Here is a 22,249-nt window from a genome sequence, read left to right on the forward strand (position 1 = left end):
ATGGGTGCCGTGTGCCAAAGGAAACGAGTGCAAAAGGTGCAGTGTGCAAGAAGAAAAGATCTATGCATGCCCCCAAATGCCCCCGGCCCGAGCAATGACTTGAAGACCCCTCCTCTTTCACATCCCATAAGAACTCTGCTACCGTCCCTTCAGGGAGAAGATGTTTTAGAGCCTGAGCTCTGCTTCCCCCATTCATTGATCAGTGAACAAAGTTTCTGCTCTGCTATTCTGAACCCAGTCTCATTCTATTGGTGCAAGCGATTCTAAGCAAAGGGACCCACTTGCGGGTCACCAGGCCCTTAGGGCTTGGTAACAATACTGGTGAATGCAGAATTATTAAGAGTGCAATGTCTACTCTATGACCCTAAATTAAGTCTCAGTGGGAATTCTTTATCAACTCTATTGCCATTCTATCTCATTATGGTATAGTTAAGCATTTATATATAGATAATAGTATAATATAATATATAACATTATATATTTATATTTTCTATGGTATATACAATATATATTAAGTGAGATTTTAAGAAAGGAATAAGATGGGGTTTTAAGGAAGCAGGCCACTAGTAATCCAATGATAAAAGTCTTTTCACAATAGCAAGCACATGGCAATAGTATTCTCTTTTGGAATTAGGAAGGAAGCTATCAGTATGAATCTAATGCTACCAATATGAGTCAAGATTGGTGGAGAGATATAGATACATTTTTGTTTAATAATGGACTTGGCCTATCAAGTTAAGTTATTGAGGTGTGTTTTCATAAAACATTTTTCCAAAGGTAGTCTACAATATCCAGTGATATTTTCATTGAAGGCTACGTTGTTGAATTTGATACATCTTGGAAGTAATGTTGGCTGTAGGCTTGTAGAAACTCCAGGGAAAACAGACCTAGCCCAAAACTGGGAACGTCTCTAATTGGTTCCAGGTTTTCATTTCTTGTCATGTACTCCTCCAGAGTTTATTTGGTTCTGGTGGTAATAAATAAAAGTTATGTTTCAGCATACTTATCTGATACACAGCCCTCTCAAATATCCATGTTTTAAGAACACAATCGAATTAAGCAAGATTTCTTTGTATGTGTGGCTTAGTATCAGTTTCTATGGTTTCCTTATTCATTTTAAATCCTGGAATATAGTGCTTGGCTTAGAGATTGAGAAACTGGCAGGCCATTTATTTAATCGTGTTCATTGTTTATTACTTGAGATTTTTATATTTCATATGCTTTTTTAATGGTCTTCCCAATATTTTCCTATAATTTTCTTTTAATTTGTAACCCAAAAATATGTTTTATTTAAACATAAAAGGAAAAGAGAAACGAAACTTTCCATGACCTACATTTGTTTATTTTTCTTTTCACGTGAACATTTAAAAATATTGCTTTTATATCTGACATTCTATTTAAGAGACAAAATTATATTGTCTAAGAGTTGTGTTCATTTCTCCATGCTTGATGGCTCGGTTGGTAGATGACCATAGAGACAGGAAATTTCTTATGAAGAGAAACGTAAGGGGAGAGAATAAAGGAAACACAGCTACATGTACACTCGAACACACACGTGCGCACACACACACTCATGAGTAAATGACTCTGGGACAGAATTGCCTAATTTAATTAGTATTTGGAGCTTGCAATCAAGAAGACTTTTACAAAGGCTTCTGGAACAAAGCTACATTAGGAGGTATTGGCAATTTATGTCTGTCTGAATTTTGTTAGTCTTACTTATTCCTTTCTGAGACAAAGGAATACGTGGGGTCTTATTTAAATAGAATAAGGATGGACAGGCATAGAAAAGTCAATCTTTCTATTTGCATAACTTCTGTCCTTTTATTTGCCTACTTCCCCTGGGGATAAGTGAATAGTTGGAATTTGAGGAGCTATGCCTTTTAAGGCTGTGTCCCTGTAGGCAAAGTGGAAAGTTTGAAGTAAACATCTGAGTAATTTATAAGAGAGGGTAGAAAGAATCCTTACAAAGAAATTCACTTAGCCAAATTGGCTATTAAAGAAAACCCTAATTAACCTACTTGGATATCTGTTTATGTGCGTTTCACTGACAATGCTTAGACCCAACTTTGTGGCCTCTACAGCAATAATTCCTTTGTGGTTCCAACGAAATTAAATCAGAATAGGCCTTGAATTGTCCTGCTTCTCTTTTGCATCTCCATATTTTGGTTTTGAATAGGAGAAAGCAGGCATTTGGAAGTGATTTTATTTCTCTTCATTAGTAACGTCATCCCATATTGGTTATCCATGGTAGGTTTAGTCCTTTAGGGATGCCTAACAGCTTTTAAAGCTCTTTCTGGTAACAGGACCCTGATTTTCCTTTAGCGAATGGCTCCTCTTTCACTCTCAGTCCATGTGGTTTGAGTAAGACAGCACTCCCCTGCTACCTACCCCTCACCCATCCCAACCCCTTGAGGAAGTCCTATGACCCACGTCTACAACCAAAACAGCTCATCCTCATCGCCAGGATGGGCACAAGATCTGAAGCTGGGCCAAATCATAGATATCACTGTCCTTGCAACCAGACTGTTCAATTAATGCTTTCTTAGGAGGATAACAGGGATTTATCTTTTCTCTTGGTTTTAATTCATAAATCATTATAAATTGAACAGCCAATGAAAAGTCATTTTCTCATTCACATTCCGTTATTAGAAAAATAATGTGTCAGGAACCATGATCGCTACATTTGGTTCATCATCTAATATAATTTTCACAATAACTCTCTGAGGTAGGTACTCCTATTATGCCCATTTATACATAAGAAGCTGAAACTTAGATGTTTTAAGTAGTTTTTTGAAGGTCACATGCTAATACATAAATGGTAGACTGGCTTGAACCTACTTATTCTGACCTGAAACTTGTGCTCCTAACTGCTACGCATTATCTGTAGGCATGCTAGTGACCAGAAGGTCACTAGACCCTCACTATTTTTGCAACATCAAAATAAAATTATATTTGGAGTAGTGGAATAAAGGAGAAGTAGGGGAAAGTATGCGACAGAGAATCACAGAATCAGAGGGACTTTAGTCTGTCAGCTACTGGAGATCAATATCTGAGCATCTTGAATGGTCATGGTGCAGAGGTGAGTGACACTCAATTAAGCTGAATCCTGGTTAAGTACCTGCCAAGCTATATCTGCAACTCGAGGCAGCCCAGGGGCATCACACCACCTCAAGTGTAAGGGCCATATTCTAGAGTATTCTGAAGTTTGCTAGAATGAATGAAGTAATGAATCTGGCTTGGTACCCTGTTGTTTCATACATTTGTTCATCCATTAATTAATTTATTTATTCAATAATTTATCCTTTCAATTTTTATTGAACATCTGCTAAGTGCCAGGTATCAGATGCCTAGAATATATCAAGTTATCAACTCTCAAGAAACTCCTAGTCTAGAGCAGGAGATAGATGAGTTAAAAAGAAATTATAATGAAGCAATAAGAGTTCAACAATTTTAGTAATATAAAATAAAGAAAGAAAGAAAAGAAATTATAATGGGGTAGATTTGGTGACTGGGCCTGTATCGGAACATACAGTTGAGCCAAGGAAGATGCCTCTAATATTTACTTTCAATAATTTTGTTTATTTAATCATGGATAAATTTGATTCTGGAAATGTTCCCAGATACCTTTCCCCACTGGGGAACATAACAGTTTTATAAGTAGCAACCTTCCCCTCTTAAGCGGACAGGAAACCATCTAAATTCTTCAGTGCCTCTGCCAGAAGCTACATTTAAAGGATTTATGCTGAATTATTGTGGTATAATTGGGAAAAATACAAGGAATCAGATACACACGGGTTCCAATTCAACCCAATTGCTTACTAGGTTTATGATATTGTGCAAATTATTTAACATCTCTGAGCCTGTTTCTTTAACTGTAACATGGGGATGGATATGTAAAGTTTAAATGAATTTATAAATATGAAGTACACCTCATGTTAGTATTCGCTTGCTCAGCAAATGTTAGTTTTCTTCCTTTCCATGGCTCCACATTTTCCCTTTTCTCATTTATCAAATTGGAATAATAATATTTACTTGCAGGACTGATCATTCAATGAGAGAATTTATGTCAAAAAATGGTTGGCACATAGTGTATGCTCAATAAGTGTCAAATTCTCCTGGCTTTTCTCTTACATTCTTAAAATGTAAATGAATTTCTATCTTCACTGACAAAACTATTTCTCTGATAAATTCTAAGAAGAAAAAATTCTACATATCTGAATAATTATGGGATCTTGATTCAGGGTCAATTATAGCTCTCTACTTTGCCTGAAAAGACACAATAGAAACTTAAAGACAAAGTAGGAAGCAGATCACAAAGACATATAATGTATAATGGAACTAGTTGAGACTTTGGGTAGGATGATCTATACGTATACCCTCAATGGCTTGATTAACATTATCCTAATCTTATAAAAATAAAAGCAATACTTTGGAACCATAGATGCCACAAGGAAAACCATTCCCTTATTTATATTATGGAAAAAGTGATTTAGAAATGAATATTTGTTCATTGGACACATATATTGTTGAAATACGGGGCTCAAACCTTGTGATTGACAGTCTGGTTATAAAGAAACCCTCACCCTGCTGAAAAGTAGTTTTCTAATCTAAGTCCATTCTATTTTTATTTACGCTGGAGTGATGAATAATGCAGTGGAATTGCTTTTTTTTTCTGATTTAATAATAAAATAGGAACTCTGCTCTAGAATAATATCCAATTAAAATTCACTGTGACGGATGTGGGTGATGGACCAGGTCAAAAAGGCATAAACTCCTAACCCACCTTGTGATTGTTTTAGTAGAGGATTTCCAGGTGTTACTTTGAATGATCTCAACCATGCATTGCAGGTAATGAGGGAGGCACAATTTCATATCCATAACTCCTTGGCTGCTGTTAAATATGGCTTTATTTTTCATTTGGTGGGCTGGAACATCCCTGCAGATTAGAGAAAAGGCAGCCTTTTGCAGTTTATAACCACGGCTCTGTTAGGAGTGAGTAATAATAACACGGACTCTGATTTTTTATAGTCAATTTTATTTCTACTTCAAGGTACAAATTCTTTGTCATTACACTTGTAAGCAGAGGCAGAATGGCTCTTGGTAAAAGTTAAAGTATGAACCATATCAGCAAGGATGATTGAAATCTACACATGTAAATCTAATCCTACTTGATTTTTTTCCCCAAATAGTTATTAAGTCCCTGCTATATGCAAAAGAGTATGCTCAATGCATATATGTTGAAATAAGCGTGTCAATATCCATTGTTCAGATTGGTCCACCAACATTGAATACGATCTCCCAATAGTATGCAGTTATGCAATTCAACTAGTCATGGATAACTTTAAATTCCTTCTTGTCTTCTTATTGTTACCTATAAAGTTTTAGAGACAACTTACATTCTCAGAATACATTTGCTTAAGTAAAAGCTAATTTTCTGAGGGAAATCTCATGTTAAGATTCCAGCAGTGTATCAAAGAATCAAAAAGGAGTGTTTTCTGTTTAGCCAGCCTCTTTCTTTCCTATCAGGATGATCTAAAATTGACTGGTGTGGCAGGCATATTCTTAGGTGTCTCCCAATGATCCCTGCCTCTTGACATTCACACTCTCATGCACATCCTTTCCATTGAATGTGGACTTGCCTAATGACTTGTTCCTAACCATTAGAATAGGGAAAAGATTGTGGGATGTCACTTCTGTAAACAGGTTACATAAAATTATGTCTTCCCTCTTGTTACCAGATTCTCTCTGTTGCCTTCTCAATTTGCATACTGCCATGTATGTGGAGAGGAACTGAGGTACACTTCTAGCCAATAGTCAGCTGAGAACAGAGGCCCTCAGTCCAAATACCCCTGAAAAACTGAATTTTGCCAACAAGCCTGTGAGCTTGGAAGTGGATCCTTTCCCAGTCAAGCTTTCAGATGGGATCACAGCCCTGGCCAACACCTTGATTGCAGCCTGTGAAAGACCTCGAAACAGACAGCCAAGCTGTGCCTGAATTTCTGACCCACAGAAACTGTGAGATAACAAATGTGTGTTGTTTTAAGCTGCTAAATTTGTAGTAATTTGTAATACAGCAATAAAATAACTAATACCATTAGATAATCCCCAAACCTGTGTTTGAAGTCTTATCAGCCCTACCACTAACTTCACTGATAAACTACTTAATTTTTACTTTGACTTATATTCATTTTGCTCTTATAAGAATACCAATAAATAGTAAAATGGTTACAAGACTGAGGGAGCATAAAAATTATTCCTAGAATCTCTAATGTCTTTTGCCCGGGTCAACTACTGGAGAAGGTGGTTGTCTAATAATACCCACGAGTGATGCAGTGAAGGAAGACTTTGCTGCTTAGTTTACACTTAACACTTTTGAGCCTCAGTTCTTTTATTTATAAAATGAAAATAGTAAGAGTAAAAATGGCTAACCTCTGTGGAGGTCTATATTGTATTGAGTGCTTTCTACTCATGATCAACTTTGAACAATGCAATAAATCTTAACTTGTATGCCCAGAATCTCTGAGATGAAGATTCAAGAAAGAAAGAAAAATAGTAATATAAAATATATTATCAGAGTGATGTCAGTAAGATGACAGAATAGAAAGCCCTGGACTCTCCATTCCCCCATGAACACACCAATTCAACAACAAAATGTGGACAAATTCCCTTTGTGAGAAATCCAGAAACTAGTCAAGAGGCTCGTGTACCCTGGGCAAGCATGAAACTAGCCACATTGAAGTCAGTAGGGACTTCAAAACACCCTCTGATTATAATCCCTACCCCAGCACAGCACCATATGATCAGGAGGAAATCCCCCAGATCCCAGCCTCTCCCAGGGAAAGGAGATAGTTGGACCATGAATCCAATGCCCCAACTTTTCTGGGGTCTTCCCAGAAGACTGGCTTCTGTCTTGCCTGTTTCAGAATGCTGATGGGAACCTAGCATACTCTAGCCACTTCAGGACCAGTGAGATCAGAGATGGTAGTTTAGGCTGGCAATTACCATAGCCCTCCCCCCAAATCAGCACAGAGTGAGCAAAGGAAAAATACTAGCTCCTAGTTTCTCTCTGTGGAAGGAAAAAGTTGGATCACACACCCAATGCCCCAACTTTTCTGGAGACTGCCCAAAGGACAGACTTCTGCCTTGCCTATCTTAGAGCACTAACAGGATCTGGCATACTCTTGCTGCCTGAAAGCAAGTGAGAACAAAGATGGAAGTTTGAACTAGCAGCTGCCGTAATTCCTCTATCCAGCTCAGCAAAGGGCAAATGAGCAAAGAATCTCAGATCACAGCTTCTCCCTAGGGAGGAAAAGAGCTGTACAGAGCATCCAGTGATCTAACTTTTCTGGAGGCTGCCTGAGGGACTGGCTTGTCTTGGAGTACTGATGGGATTCAGCATACTCTTGATGCCTGGGGGCCACTCAGAACAAAGAAAGGGGGTTTGACTGGCATGAAGGTTAGAAAAGCCAGCAAAATCGCTAGCCATCCTGAGGCCCAATAGATCCCAAATAAAATTAACCCCCCAAAGTCCATGCTGTGACACATTATAATCAAATTATCAAAAGTCTAAAACAGAGAATTTTGAAAGCAGCAAAAGAAAATGACTTGTCACATAAAAAAGTGTCAAGAGTGGACATCCTTGCCTTGTTTCCAATCTTATACATAAAGCTTTCAGTTGGTTTTGGTATCAGGGTAATTCTGGCCTCGTAAAATGAGTTGGAAGTGTTCTCTCCTCCTCAATTTTTGGAAGAGCTTGAGAAGAGTTTGGAAGAGTTTGAGAATTCTTTAAATGTTTGGTAGAATTCACCTGTGAAGTCATCTGATCCTGGGCTGATCCCCATACAACTATCAGTGGATTTCTCAGTAGAAACATTGTAGGCTAGAAGAGAGTGGGCAATGTATTCAAAGTGCTAAAAGAAAAAAAACCCTGCCAACCAAGAATACTACAGTCCTTAAAAAATGAGGGAAAGATAAAGTCTTTCCAAGAAAAATAAGAGCTGAGAGAATTCATCATCATAGATATGCCTTACAAGAAATGTTAAAGGGAGTTCTTCAGTTTGAAACAAGAGGACACTAAAGAGTAATACGAAAGCACAAGAAAGTATAAAACTTGCAGGTAATGGTAAATACATGGACAAATACAGAATAATGTAATACCATGATGGTGGTGGGTAAATTACTTTTAATTCTAGTATAAAAGTTAAAAGACAAAAATATTAAAAATAACTAGAGATAGAAAATATGTTAATAGATATATAATTTTAAAATATGTTAGTTTTGACTTTACTGAGCGGGAGAAGTATAAGTATAGAATTTTTGTATGTGATTGAAGGTGAGTTGCTATTAGCTTAAGGTAGACTATTATAACCATAAGATATTTTACGTAAGCTCCATGGTAACCACAAAGAAAATACCTATAGAACATACACAAAAGGAAAAGATAAAGGATTCAAAGCATGCCAATATAAAAAAAAAAAATCAACGAAACACAAAGAAAGATAGCAAGAGAAGAAGAGAGACAAAAGAAGTACAAGACAGAAAACAATTCACAAGATAGCAATAGTAAGTCCTTCCTTATCAATAATTACTTTAATGTAAATGGGTTAGACTCCCCAATCGAAAGATATAGAGTGGTGGAATGGATTTTAAAAAATGGTGCAACTACTATTGCTATCTACAAGAGACTTGCTTTAGAAAAAAGAGAGAAGACTCAAATAAATAAAATCAGAAATGAAAGAAGTGACATTATACACATTATAACTGATACCACAGAAATAAAAAAGATCATAAGAGACTACTGTGAACAATATACGCCAACAAATTGAATAGCCTATAAGAAATGGATAAATTTCTAGAAACATATATCCTACCAGATTGAATCATGAAGAAATAGAAAATCTGAACAGACCTCAAAGCAGCAAGGATATTGAAACAGTAATCAACATCTCCTGACAAATAAAAAGCCCAGGATCAGATGACTTCACAGGTGAATTCTACCAAACATTTAAAGAATTAATGGCAATCCTTCTCAAATTCTTCCAAAAATTGAGGAGGAGAGAACACTTCCAAACTCATTTTATGAGGCTAGAATTACCCTGACACCAAAACAACTGAAAGCTTTTTGTATAAGATTGGAAACAAGGCAAGGATGCCCACTCTTGCCACTTTTATTCAGCATAGTACTGGAAGTGTTAGCCAGAGCAATTAGGCAAGAAAAATAAATAAATGCATCCAAATCATATGGGAATAAGTAAAATTATCTTGCTTGCAGATAGCATGATATTATTATTAGAAAATGCTAGAGACTTAACAAAAATCTGTTAGAACTAATGAACAAATTCAGTAAAGTTGTAGGATAAAAAATCAACATACAAAAATCAGTTGCATTTCTAAACACTAACAACAAACTATCTGAAAAGGAAATTTAAAAATTAATCCTATTTACAATAGCTTCAAAAAGAATAAAATACTTAGAAAAAAATTTAACTGAGAAAGGAAATGGCTTATATTCTGAAAACTACAAAATATTGGTGAAAGAAATTAAAAGAGATACAAACAAGTAGAAAGATATTCATTGATTGGAAGACTTAATACTGTTAAAATATTTATACTACCCAAAACAATCTACTGATCAATCCAATCCCTATCAAAATCCTAATGGTATTTTTTTACAGATATTAAGAAATAAACAATTCTAAAATTCATATGGAACCACAAAGAACTGCAAATAGCCACAGCAATCTTGAGAAAGAAAAACAAAGCCAGAGCCATCATTCAAAATATATGAAAAAGCTATAGTAATTAAAACAATGTGGTACTGGCATAAAGCAGACATATAGACTAATGAGATAGAATAGAAAGCACAGAAATAAACCCATGCATATATAGTCAACTAATCTTTGCAAGAGTGCAAAGAATACACAATGTAGAAAAGATAGTCTTTTCCACAAATAGTGTTGGAAAAATGGGATAATCAGAGACAAAAAAATGAAATTGGACCCCAATCTTACACCGTTAACAAAAATTAACTCGAAATGGACTAAAGACTTAAATGTAAGACGTGAAACTAGAAGAAAACATAGGGGTAAGCTCTTTGACATTGGTCTTGGCACAATTTTTTGGCTATGACACCAAAAACACAAGCAACAAAAGCAAAAACAACAAATGGGACTACATCAAACTAAAAAGCTTCTGTATAGCAAAAAAAGCAATCAATAAAATGAAAAGATAACCTACAAAATAGGAGAAAATATTTGCAAACTACATATCTGATAAGGAGTTAATATCCAAAATATGCAAGGAACTCATACAACTCAATAGCAAAAACCCAAATAATCTGATTTTAAAAATGGACAGAGGAGATGAATAGACATTTTTCCAAAGAAGATATACAAATGGCCAACAAGTACATTAAAAGATGCTCACCATCACTTATCATAAGGGAAATGCAAATCAAAACCATAATGAGATATCACCTCACACTTGTTAGAATGGCTTTTATCAAAAAGACAAGAGATAGCAAGTGTTGGCAAAGATGTGGAGAAAAGCGAACCCTAGTGCACTGTTGATGGGAATGTAAATTGGTACAGCCATTATGGAAAACAGTGTGGAAGTTCCTCAAAAAGATAAAAATAGAACTACCATATGATCCAGCAGTCCCCCTTCTGGTTATTTATCAAGAAGAATTGAAATCAGGATCTCAAAGAGATATTTGCACTTCCATGTTTATTGCAGCACTAGTCATGAGACTCAAGATGGGAAACAACCTAAATGTCTGTTGACAATTGAATGGATAAAGAATATGTGGTATATACCTACAATGGGATATGATTCAGCCTTAAAAAAGAAGAAAATCCTGCACTATGCGACAACATAGAGGAACCTGGAGGGCGTAATGCTAAGTGAAATAAGACAGTCAAAGAAGGACAAATACTTTATGATTCTAATTATATTAGATGTCTAAAATAGCCAAGCTCATAGAAGCACATAGTAGAATATTGGTTGCCAGGGACTTAGGGGAGAGGGAAACAGGGAGTTGTTGTCAATGGGTATAATGTTTCAGTTACATAAGATGAATAAGTTCTAGAGATCTGCTGTACGACATTGTCCCTATAGTTAACAATACCGTATTAGACACTTAAAAATTTGTTGAAAGGGTAGATCTCATGCTAAATGTTCTTACTACAAAAAAAAAAAAAAGCATATATTCAAGGGAATTATTCCTGAGGGTAAATGGAACTTAATCCTGCTGGGAAACAGTGGAATATTTTATGTATAGAACAAATACCTCAGCTATTTCAGCCAGGGAACGAGGTAGCTTAGAGATTATCCATGCATTCCCCAGTTACTCAATGATTGAGGGCTCTTGGAGGAAGATTGGAGGCATTAACTCCCAAAGAACTTTCAGCCTTTCCCACATATGAACAACAGGGCTTTCCTGCTCAGAGGAAACCTCAGGCAACAAGTCAAAGGTGCTGGCGGTTGGAAGTTGGGCTGAGCATGCACGGATGTGGTTAAGTGCTGAAGGCACGTGGGCATGATATCAATGGTATCAACCACATCTTAGGTGTGACTCTTATACCATTTTGCAAAAGAGGAAAATGAGCAAGGAGAGGTGGAATCCTTGCCAAGTGTCTCAAGTTGTTTGGAGCAGAGCTGGGATTAAAAACCCAATGAGAATGTGAAATAATACTTATCCTATAGGATTGTTGTGAGGAATAAATACACTTTAAATGTACCTAGCAAGCAGTGAGCATTCAGTAGGTAAGAGGTATTCCATAATTGTCATGCTTTCATATGCCAGGAGTTTTCCAGCAAGAGACCAGACAGCATGGTACATAAAGGACCAGGGATTGGGGACCTGTGTCCTAATCTCAGTGATACCAGCAAACAACAATGATTTGGAATACCACCATAAATCTACTCATTTCTTTGTGCTATGGTAAAGAAAGGAGGTAGCAAAAGTTACTGTTCTTCCTCTTTAAACATAATTTTAAGGATACAAGAAAATAGTAAACTTACTTGAAATCTCAAAATTAACAGAAAATTAAGTGACACAAATTCTTTTATGTGACTATTAGCATTTTTGTTCCCTTCCTTCTAATATCTTTCACATACACGTAGTTTTACTTGGTTGTTGTCATAATTTATATACATTGCTGTATGCAACATTTTGATGTACATTTGAATAAGGAAAGAAGCTGTCTCTATACATTCCTGACAATCCAGTGCGTTACCAAATTTTAAAAACGTTTTCTGTCTGACAGATGAAAAGAGGAAAAGTGTAATTTTTCTTGCTGGTAAGATTGAATATTTGCATGTGTTCCGGGGCCATTGTTATTTTCTTTCTTTAATAATATGCATTTTTACATTGAGTTAGGCAGAATTCTAAGATAAGAACTCAGTCCAGTTGACAACTTGATTTCAGCCTTGTGAGACTTTGAGAGGAGAACCCAACTACACCATGTGGGACTTCTGATCTACAGAACAATTACAGAATAAATGATATTTTAAACTGCTAAGTTTGTGTTAATTTATTACACTGCAATAGGAAAGTAGTGCACCCCTGCTTCTGTGTAACTTTCATATTTATTTTTAATATCATCACAGAATATGCCATCATTTTCCCCTAACGTATATAACCATTTCCTTACAGTTGAACATTTAAGTTGCTTTTAATTGTTTGCTATTATAAATACTGCAGTGCGTGAACATTTTTTACCATTTATTGTTTATTTGCTTTTATATTGAACAGGTAATATATTACTTCTTTCAAAATTCAAATGTACAAAATGGTAAATAAACAGTGAAGAATTTTCTTCTCACTTCTATATCTTGGCTATACACTTTCCCAAGCCCAAAACAGTCAAAGTATTAAATTATTTTGAATCCTTCCAGAGATATTTTATGCCTAAATGACAGCATACCATGCCTACTGTTCTGCACCTTGCATTTTCACCAAACAATATATCTTGAAGATTGTTCCATATCAGCACCTAAAGAATATCCTCTCTCTTGTTCTAATATCCTCTAATGTTCTATTGCATAAATGTACCATAATTTATTGATTGATAGGCATACAGAGTTTTTTGGACTTTTGTTCCTGATCACGATGGACAAGAGAATATGGATCAAATTCCCATTAGAACAACAAGAAAAGCTAGATAAATGTTTAAAAATAAAGACGCCTGCCTGAAGATAGTAGAGGGTTAAGAAGAGAGTGAGGAATTACTTGGTCAGAAGCTGAGAGGAATGGAAACCCAGGACTATGAGCCCAGCATTTGAGGCTGCTTTTTACCTGGGCGATGAGAAGGCTTGAGAAGGACTTTGTGACAGCCTCATGGGGCTAAGAGGACTCGTGGACCATCCAAAGAAGGGGAGACTTGGTGACCCCCTCAACTTTGGGCTAGGACTCCAAAGGGATGGACCCTAGGAGTAAGAATTAAGCCTAAGTGACATGGCCTCAAAAGAGACTGGACACATCCTCTTGATTCCTGAAATTGCATTGAGATGATTCAAGATTGCTAATAGCTCTTAGCGGAAGCAAAGGTAAATCTTCTCTGGAGAAGACAACAACATGCTTGGCTTCTCACTATTTTTAGAAAGAATTTTACAAATACAAAGACCAACCAAACAACAAGCACATGAGGAGACATGACAACTTGAAGAAAAATTAATACAAACAATAGATACATATCCACAGGGTTCCCAGAAATTCAGAGACCAACTTGAAAATAAGCATTGTTACAATGCCCAAGGTAACAAGGAAGAGAAAAAAATTTCAGTGGAGGATTGGAAACAATATTGTTTCAATTTTTGGCTCTTACAAAATAGGGCAGCAGTGAATATACTTGTGCAAGTATATTTGCAGTGGGAATATGTAGACGTGATCTTTCTACGTCAAAAATAAATGCAATTGTAATTTTGATAGCTGCTGATAAATTGTCCTCCCTAGAGGTGTCACCAATGTACATTCCCACCAGCTATGTAGGAAAGTGGCTGTTTCCCTATTCTCTTGACAACCCACCTGTGAACCAATTTTTAAAGTATTTTTTAATATGATAAATGAAAATGGTATCTCAGTGTAATTTTATTTGCATTTATCCTCTAGTAAGGTTGAACCTAATTGCATATGTTTAAGGGTTATTTTTTTTCTGTAAATCCCCCTTTAATTTTTCTATTGGATTGTCGATCTTTTTCTTAATGATATGTGAGTGCGCTTTATATATTAGGGAAATTGGCCCTTGTCTTCTAAGATATGTTACAAATATTTTTCTCTTTTTTCCCTTGAGAATATTAACTTTGGTTAGTGTGGGTTTTGCCCTGCCAAAATTTTTATTGTCAAATTTTCACACTTTTTGTTTCAGTACCTCTGGTTTTTATGCCATGTTTAGAAAGACCTTTGCCATTCAGACCTTATGTATCAAAAATTGCTACCATGCTTTCTTCTTGTACTTTAATGGTTTTATTTTTAAATTATATTATTGATCCAAGTAGACTTTTCTTCCAGATGGCTGTCCAGTTCTTCCGATACCATTTACTGAATAATTCTTCTGTTCGTCACTGATTTAAATGCCACCTTTATCATATACTTAATCCCCACATGCATTTGGGACTATTTTTCCGTCTTTGAATCTGTCTATTCATGTATCTATAATATATTTTGTAAATTATTTTGCTTTATAGAATTGTTTTAGAATTACCCTGGATATTCTTATTGATTCTACATTGACTTTTAAATCAGCTCTTCTGTTTCCCAAATAAACGAGTTGGTGTTGTTAATAAAATTACACTAAATTTACAGATCGATTTGGAAAGAATTGACATTGTAAAGATGTCAATTCTTTCCATCCAAGATCACTGTATGCCTTGCCATTTGTTAAAGTCTTCTTTTTGTCTCTCAGAAGAATTTTACAGTTTTATTTTTCTAGCTCTTAAACACTATTGATAAGTTTTTTTCCCCCATGTGGATGGAGTCATTTTTCTTTATAACAACAAACTAGTTTTCATTCCTTTTAGGATATTAATTTGTAAGCTATTAATTTATAGATATGAAATTTGTGCCCAACTTTCTCGCCAAATTTACTTATTCTTTGTAATAAAAAAATTACAAAAAATTTTTAAAAATTGAAAAATTTCTTTTTGAGTTGATTCTCTTTGTTTTTCAAATATACAATAAAATGATAAATATTCCTTCTTTCTAATTTTTATACTTTTAATTCTTTCTTTTGCTTAGCTACATAGGATTATACTTCCAGAATTAAAGTTAAATAGCAGTGCTAATCTGTATTTATTTATCCTGGATAAATGGAAAAATGGGGCTACTGGTTCAAGTAAAATAAATCTTTTATTATTTTGGTAAGTGAGAAAGGCTTTATGGTTTTAATTTACATTAATTTTATTACTAGCAAGTTTTAACATTGCTTTTTTATTTTCATTTTTTTTTTCTTTTGGACCTCCAATATAGGGTTTAAGTTGATCGTATTGCTCACTACACTATCATCTATGGGCCATGTGAGCTCCTTCTTATTTTTTAAAGTTATTTATTCCCATTTATCACTATATTCCATGTCTCTCACTTCCCCACCCTAGGTTACCATCATCATGTATTTAATGTGAGTTGCTTTGTTTTTGGTTGTATATGTTATTGGAAAATATGTTTTGTTTTGTGTGCATGTATTATTAATTTACATAAATGATTTTGTATTATGTATTTCATTAAGTACTATGTTTCTAAGACCCGTCATATTGCTATGTGAAAATCTGATTTGTAGCTTCTGTTGCTGTACTGAACTTCCTGGGGTGCATGCATCATATTTTACCTATTCATGCTGTAACTGATGGACACTCCGGTTGCCTCTAACTTCCTGCCACATTCTCTTACTTGCTCCTATGGAGATTGTGTGAGAATTTCTTTGGATACTCACTCAGGATCTTGGGTTATATGATATATTCATATACAGCCAGTAATGCCAGATGGCTCTTCAGAATGGCATCACCAGCCTGTACTCCTATCAACAGAGCATGAGAGCTCTTACTCCCCCACAATCTCTACTCATGCTTGTATGAAAGAGTTTCTATATACTGATCCCTGCATTTTAATTTCTCCTGTGTAGTGATTGTTTGTATATTTTTCTGTCATTTTTTAATACATCATACATATCCTTTATAAAAAAAGATATACCAATTTCGTAATATTGATAAGCAGGATTCTGAGTGTATTATTTACCTTTGAGAGATCTGTGAGGTTCCTTTAAGCATTACAATTTTGTGATTTAAAAAAACCTTTTTTTTGGATGAGGAAGATTAGCTCTGAGCTAACATCTGTTGCCAATCCTCCTCTTTTTGCTGAGGAAGATTGGCCCTGGGCTAACATCTGTGCCCATCTTCCTCTTCTTTATATGTGGGACGCCTGCCGTAGCCCAGTTTGATAAGCGGTGCATAGGTGCACGCCTGGGATCTGAACCTGCGGACCCAGGCCGCCGAAGCGGAGCGTGTGAACACAACCACCACGCCACCAGGCTGGCCCCATAACAAAAAACGTTTTTAAAAAGATTATTTATATCAGGAGTCTCTACTTTTTGTAAGAGGAATTTACTTTTAATTTTTCCACAAGCTGCCTGTCTAAATATGGTAGAGAAATGTCTAAAAATTCTTAAAAAAAAACTAACATAGGGACGAGGAGGGAGCCGGAAATCAATGTAGGCACAGAAATCATTTCAGAAATATATTTACTCACTCATTTAATAAACATCAACTAAACTTATTATGTGCTGGTCGCTATAATAAATGTTGATGATACAGAAATGAGTAAGACAGTTACCTCCCTTAAAAAACACATGTCCAGTGGAGGAAAGAAGCGTGTAAAAACAGATGAATTGCAAGTATAATTACAGAAGCATTAGCAAAGCACAGAAGACAGAGTTTTCTTCCATTTTATGACTCAGATTTTCTGGTGTTAAATTAATGTGTTTATTATATTGATGACACATTTTCAGAGTCATATTAGAGGAGAAAGACAGAAAAAATAGAGATGAATCCATTGATTGTTGGATTCAGTCAACAAATATTTACCGAATGACGCGTATTGTCACTGTGCCGGGTGTCAGGAATACGCAAGTGAGTAAACATTAAATGATAACCTCCAAAGGACAAAAAATTCGTGTCTACTTTTAAAACTGCCAGGAGCAGTAGTTCACTATGATTCATATAGCACGGTGATCCAGAAGTTTTAACATAGTCCTTAGTCATCTATATTGAATGTCTGAGATCGTAATATGTGTGCCTGTATGGGAGTAAGCACTTTAATTTTGTGGTTGTGGCTACGTAATGATAATTCCACCTTGTTTTACTAAGAATGAACAAAGATGCATTAAAAAGAAGAAATATTTCCATAGGGCAGTTGGTTCTGTTTGTGTGGATAGTGACCTGGACCTCTTCAGGATGTCTTCAGGCAGGGATGTAATGGATAAGGTCAGTCCTCTTCAGTAATCTTCCACCACTATCCCAGGCAGAGGGACATCTTCCATGTGAGGGAACTGGGTGCATGCAGATTTAACGGTATGTGACAACAGAGTACAGGTTGGTTATGAAAAGTCTATGAAGAATCGTAAAAGGTGGAGGTGATGTAGATTTAAAACTAGATATAGTCATTTTATTTCTAAGGCAATAATAGGGTCATTTGAAGGCCAGAAATTCTAGGGAAGAGCAATTTTAGACTGTTCTTTCTTTACATCCCCGTGAGGAAATACACTGGACCCTGAGGTTGCCCTTCATCATCCATTCCATTCTTCCCTTGTTATGTAGCAGCCCAAGGTTTAGGTGTGACTGACTCCATCCTTAAGTCAATGGAATAATCCCATCCTCCTTACCATAGTGATTGGTCCATTGGCAACCAGAGAGGGTTGCATGGAGGAGGATGATTGAGCTGGACATTGAAGGCAGAATAAAATTTTGATAAGTGGAGAGTAACTCACAGGCAAAAGTGAAGAAAGAATTTTATGCAAAGTTTATTCAGGAACTGTGAGCAAACTTTTTGACTAGAGCAAAATGTCATTTTGTCTTTATCTCCCGGAGCTGCCCAGGCGGTTAATTTAATTCTTAAATTCAGTAAACAATTATTGAATGGTGCATAGTATTGTACTAAGTAATAGAGAGGCTTCAAAAGAAGTTGTCTTAAGGTTGAAAAACTCCACTACAAGGATAAACCCATTGATTTTAGAACTAAAAAGGCCTAAGACATAATCTAGCACAATCCATTCATTTCCAAGTACAGAAACTGAGGCCCTGATAGCTTAAGTGAATGAAAGCAACAATGCATGCAGGGAAAAGTACAAGTTGTGAGAGTTGTTTAAACTCTACTTTAATTTCTATCACTGGAAAAAATGGTAGTAATAGCACAAGAAGCTGTTGAGATTCAAGGAGATAGCATGAACAAAGCACTAGACACAAAATAAATACTAAATATTTCCTTTCATTTTCTTTCTTCCTCTTATTGATAGTAACACAGCAACTCTACAGCAAAGTTAGGAACTCTACCTTAACTCTCAAGAGAGCTTCCTCCTGCACAGTACAGAAGTCCATTATTAGGAATCCCATGAGAAGGAACCACAAAGGCCTTTAACTTTCTCTAAAGGGAAGCAGCTAACTTCACAAACTATTATCTTGTTGTCTTGTGTGTGTACCAAGCTCTTTCTCTTTTCTAGACCTGTGAACATCTTGATTCCTAATCCCTACCCCTGCAGGAATGTTTTTCTTCTTCCTTGCTGTCTATCCAAATCCTCTCATTCACTCATTTACTCATTCAGACTGACTGTCATCGAACATTTATTGAGCACCTATTATGTGGCAGGCACTGGGAGAAGATTTGAGATTATAGCACCAAAGAGATAGCCCTGCCTTCAAGGACTCTAGCTGGGGCATGGTTTAGTTGGAGCACAGAATAAGACTGGAAAGTCCCAAGACATCTTGGGAACATTGGGTGAGGGAAGACTAGGTCTGCCTGAAAGGTCTCTGCCATTATTCTACCCTAGTTACACATCCATCACATTCTTCTCTGCTTCGTATTATACATAGAGATAAGCACACACAATTGAGCCCATAAGTGTATATACTTCTTCCTATCATTGTAGTGATGCCAGGGTGTGGGTAGGTATAAGATGTATCCAGCCAGAAAGGACCAAGGCAATCTAATCAAGCAGAATATGTCAAGGAGCTACCTCAGGTTTATCTAGAAAAGCAGTGGGTCATGCCCAGGGGTAGAGGATGGATAATTCCCTTACTAACAAACTTCACTAAGGGCCTACTGCAATGTTTCTAAATCTTGGTTGCACATCAGAATTTTCTGGGGAGCATTTGCAAAATATAGATGTCTGGACTCTATCTTAGACTTATGGAAGCAGGATCTTTTGGGATGAGGCACAGGCATATGGATTTTTAAGTGACATATGGTTGATTCTGATGATTAATTAACAAGATTGGGAAGCACTGGTCTATTTTGTGCCAGATGTTTGCAGAACACTGAGAACATAGACATGGAAACACGGCTAGTATTATTCCTGCCTTAGAAGACAAGTCTCTGTCCTAGAAAAACTGATAGGCGGGTGGGAGAGACAGGCAAACAAAGATAGACAACCAAGCAGAAAAGATCTTAGATAGAGATAGGTAAAAAGTGACACTGGAACACAGACATGGGAAGGTCCAACTTGCTCTTGTGAAGAGGAGGAAGCTTTTTAGAGGATGTCACATTTGAGATGAGATATAAAAGATGCATAGGAGCCTCCCAAGTGAAATGGGTATGGAGGCACATCCCAAGCATAGGATTGAGCCTCCAGATTGCACAGGGCTTAGCCGGCAGGTCTGATGACCCATGAGAGAAGCCTGAGTGAAAAGGATTAGAGCATCTATATCCTTGGACAGGGACCTTAGGTGTGTCTGAGGTGGAGACTCTGATGCTGCTCAATTGCGTCACTGATTTATAGCTGCGTCATATACCATTTTTATTTCTTTCAACCAGAAATTTACTGGGTGCCTTTGTTTCTAGGAGACAGTCATAAACAGAATTTGCAATGGAAATACACTAGAGAGGCAACAATTCCCTCAAATTAGAAGCCAATGAAAAGCTTCCTGAGAAAGATGATGCTGAGGTGAGTCTAAAGGATTAAATGGAGTTATAACAAAAAGAAGGACGAGCAGAAAGGGGCAGAGTCTTTCTGCAAGCGCAAGGCATGAGAGTTAACTCTGCACATTTAAGGACCTTCAAGTTCGGTGTGGCTGGAGCAAAGCATTATGGGAGAGACGATGGCCATGGATAAGGCTTGGCAGGAAGATGTGCACCAAGTTGTTAAAAGGCTTTGCGTGCTCTGCTGGAGTCTGGACTCCAACTGGCTTGCACTGGGGAACCCTGCTTATTTATGCAGGGCACTGATGGGGTCTGATTTACTTTTCTGAAAGGTCATTCTGAGCATATGTATATTGTCCAACATACTTGTAAGCATGCTTTCAACAGGGATCATATCTCGACTCTTTTTTTGTATCACCAATGGTGCTTAGCAGAGCAAGGGATACATGTTGAGAGGTCAATAGTTAATGGACTTATTAACTGATTGAGAGGAACAAATCCATGCTTGAGTTAATGTTGCAATATAGACGCTACAACTTATGTGGTGCCAGATATTTAGAGACCTCAAGCAATCTTAAACTGTGCTTCTTAATTTTAACATGCACCCAAATCACCAGGGGATCTTGTTAAAATGGAGATTCTGATTTATTGTGTCTCTGGTGGGGACTGAGATTCTGCATTTCTAACAAACTTCCAGGCGCTGCTGCTGCTCCTGCTGATTTGGATTTCCACCTTTTGCATGGAAGGGATCTTAAAATTTGGTTGCCCTATTTGGAAAAGTTCTTGGCGGGGTCATCTATGAACTGTGGAACTTTCCACAGGGATTTCCACAGGGATTATGGAAATGTAGAGGCTTCACCATGAGAGACAAAACTCCTTGGCTAAGACTCCATACAGCTCCTTTGGGACTGATTTTGAAGGCAGTGGCATACCTTCGAGGCCCCTTCAGTAGAAACTGATGTTGTTTGCCTTTAAGGGAATTTCTGAAGGTGCTGCCAGTTTCTTCCTTTTGCTGCCGAGTACTGAGTTCCACAAGAAAATTCATTAGTAACGGTGAGGTTGATAATAGAACAGAAGATAAAGTCAGAGGGCTCTAAAAACAGCATGATATCAGCATGTAATTTGTTTAGGCCTATGTAGAATAGAGTCTTTTCTCAGGAATTTTCAAGTTTGAAACTTGATTATGGGCCAATTTGTACTTTCTTGCTATTTTTCTCTTTTTCTCTGTTCACTTTCACATACTCATTGCCACATAACAGCAAGCCTCAGGCCTTAGCAGCTGGTAGGCATAAAGACAGCCACATTGGTTAGGCTGAAGTCCACTGACATGGTGCCACTCATTACTATGAACAAGAGCTTGGTCTTCATTCTGAGGTTCCCTGACCTCTCTAGTGGCTTTCAGAGAGGCCCCAGGCCACAGTTCCCATTGTCCTCAATGTTAATGTGGGTTGTAGCCTGCACTTCTCACATCATTTAGCCATGGACTCACAATGGCTGCTCTTTTTCCGACAGCTCCCCATGAGACTGCCAGTTTCCTTCGCATCCACTCCTTGTGTGGGTGTGGCCATCGCTTGCTTGGACCAAAGCTGCCACAGCTTGTGTGCTGAAGCTGGGATATAGTCCAGGATAGCAATAAAGAGAATTGTCTCTGGAGACAGAATGCCACATCTTAAATCAGTGTGATTTGGGAAAGTTATTTAACTACTCTAAACCTTAGATTTCTTACCTATAAAATGAGGTTAACTAGAGTTCTATAATCTCAAGGTTGTTGAGAAAATAAGGTAATCCACTTAAGCTCCTAACACTTCATTCCTGGCACATAGAAAATGCTCAATAAATGTTAACTATTATTCTTACTGCTTTTCTCTTTATGGTTTTGGCCTAGGCAATCTTCATTTTTATTTCACCACAGCACAGCTGAGACCAGTTAATAAGGTTTCCATGACATGGCTGATGGCTCAAGGATAAGAGAAGGGGATTAAAGTCAGGAGGAAGCACAACTGCTATTTAATATGGAGACTCTCGGACATAACAGGCCCACATGTATTCTTCTAGGGTCCCTTTGGGGCCTCCTTACATGCCTACACAACTGTCTTTCTATGTCAGAAGACACTTTTTTCTGCACAT

This window comes from Diceros bicornis, chromosome 21, assembly GCF_020826845.1.
Source record: "Diceros bicornis minor isolate mBicDic1 chromosome 21, mDicBic1.mat.cur, whole genome shotgun sequence".
Classification (NCBI taxonomy): domain Eukaryota; kingdom Metazoa; phylum Chordata; class Mammalia; order Perissodactyla; family Rhinocerotidae; genus Diceros; species Diceros bicornis.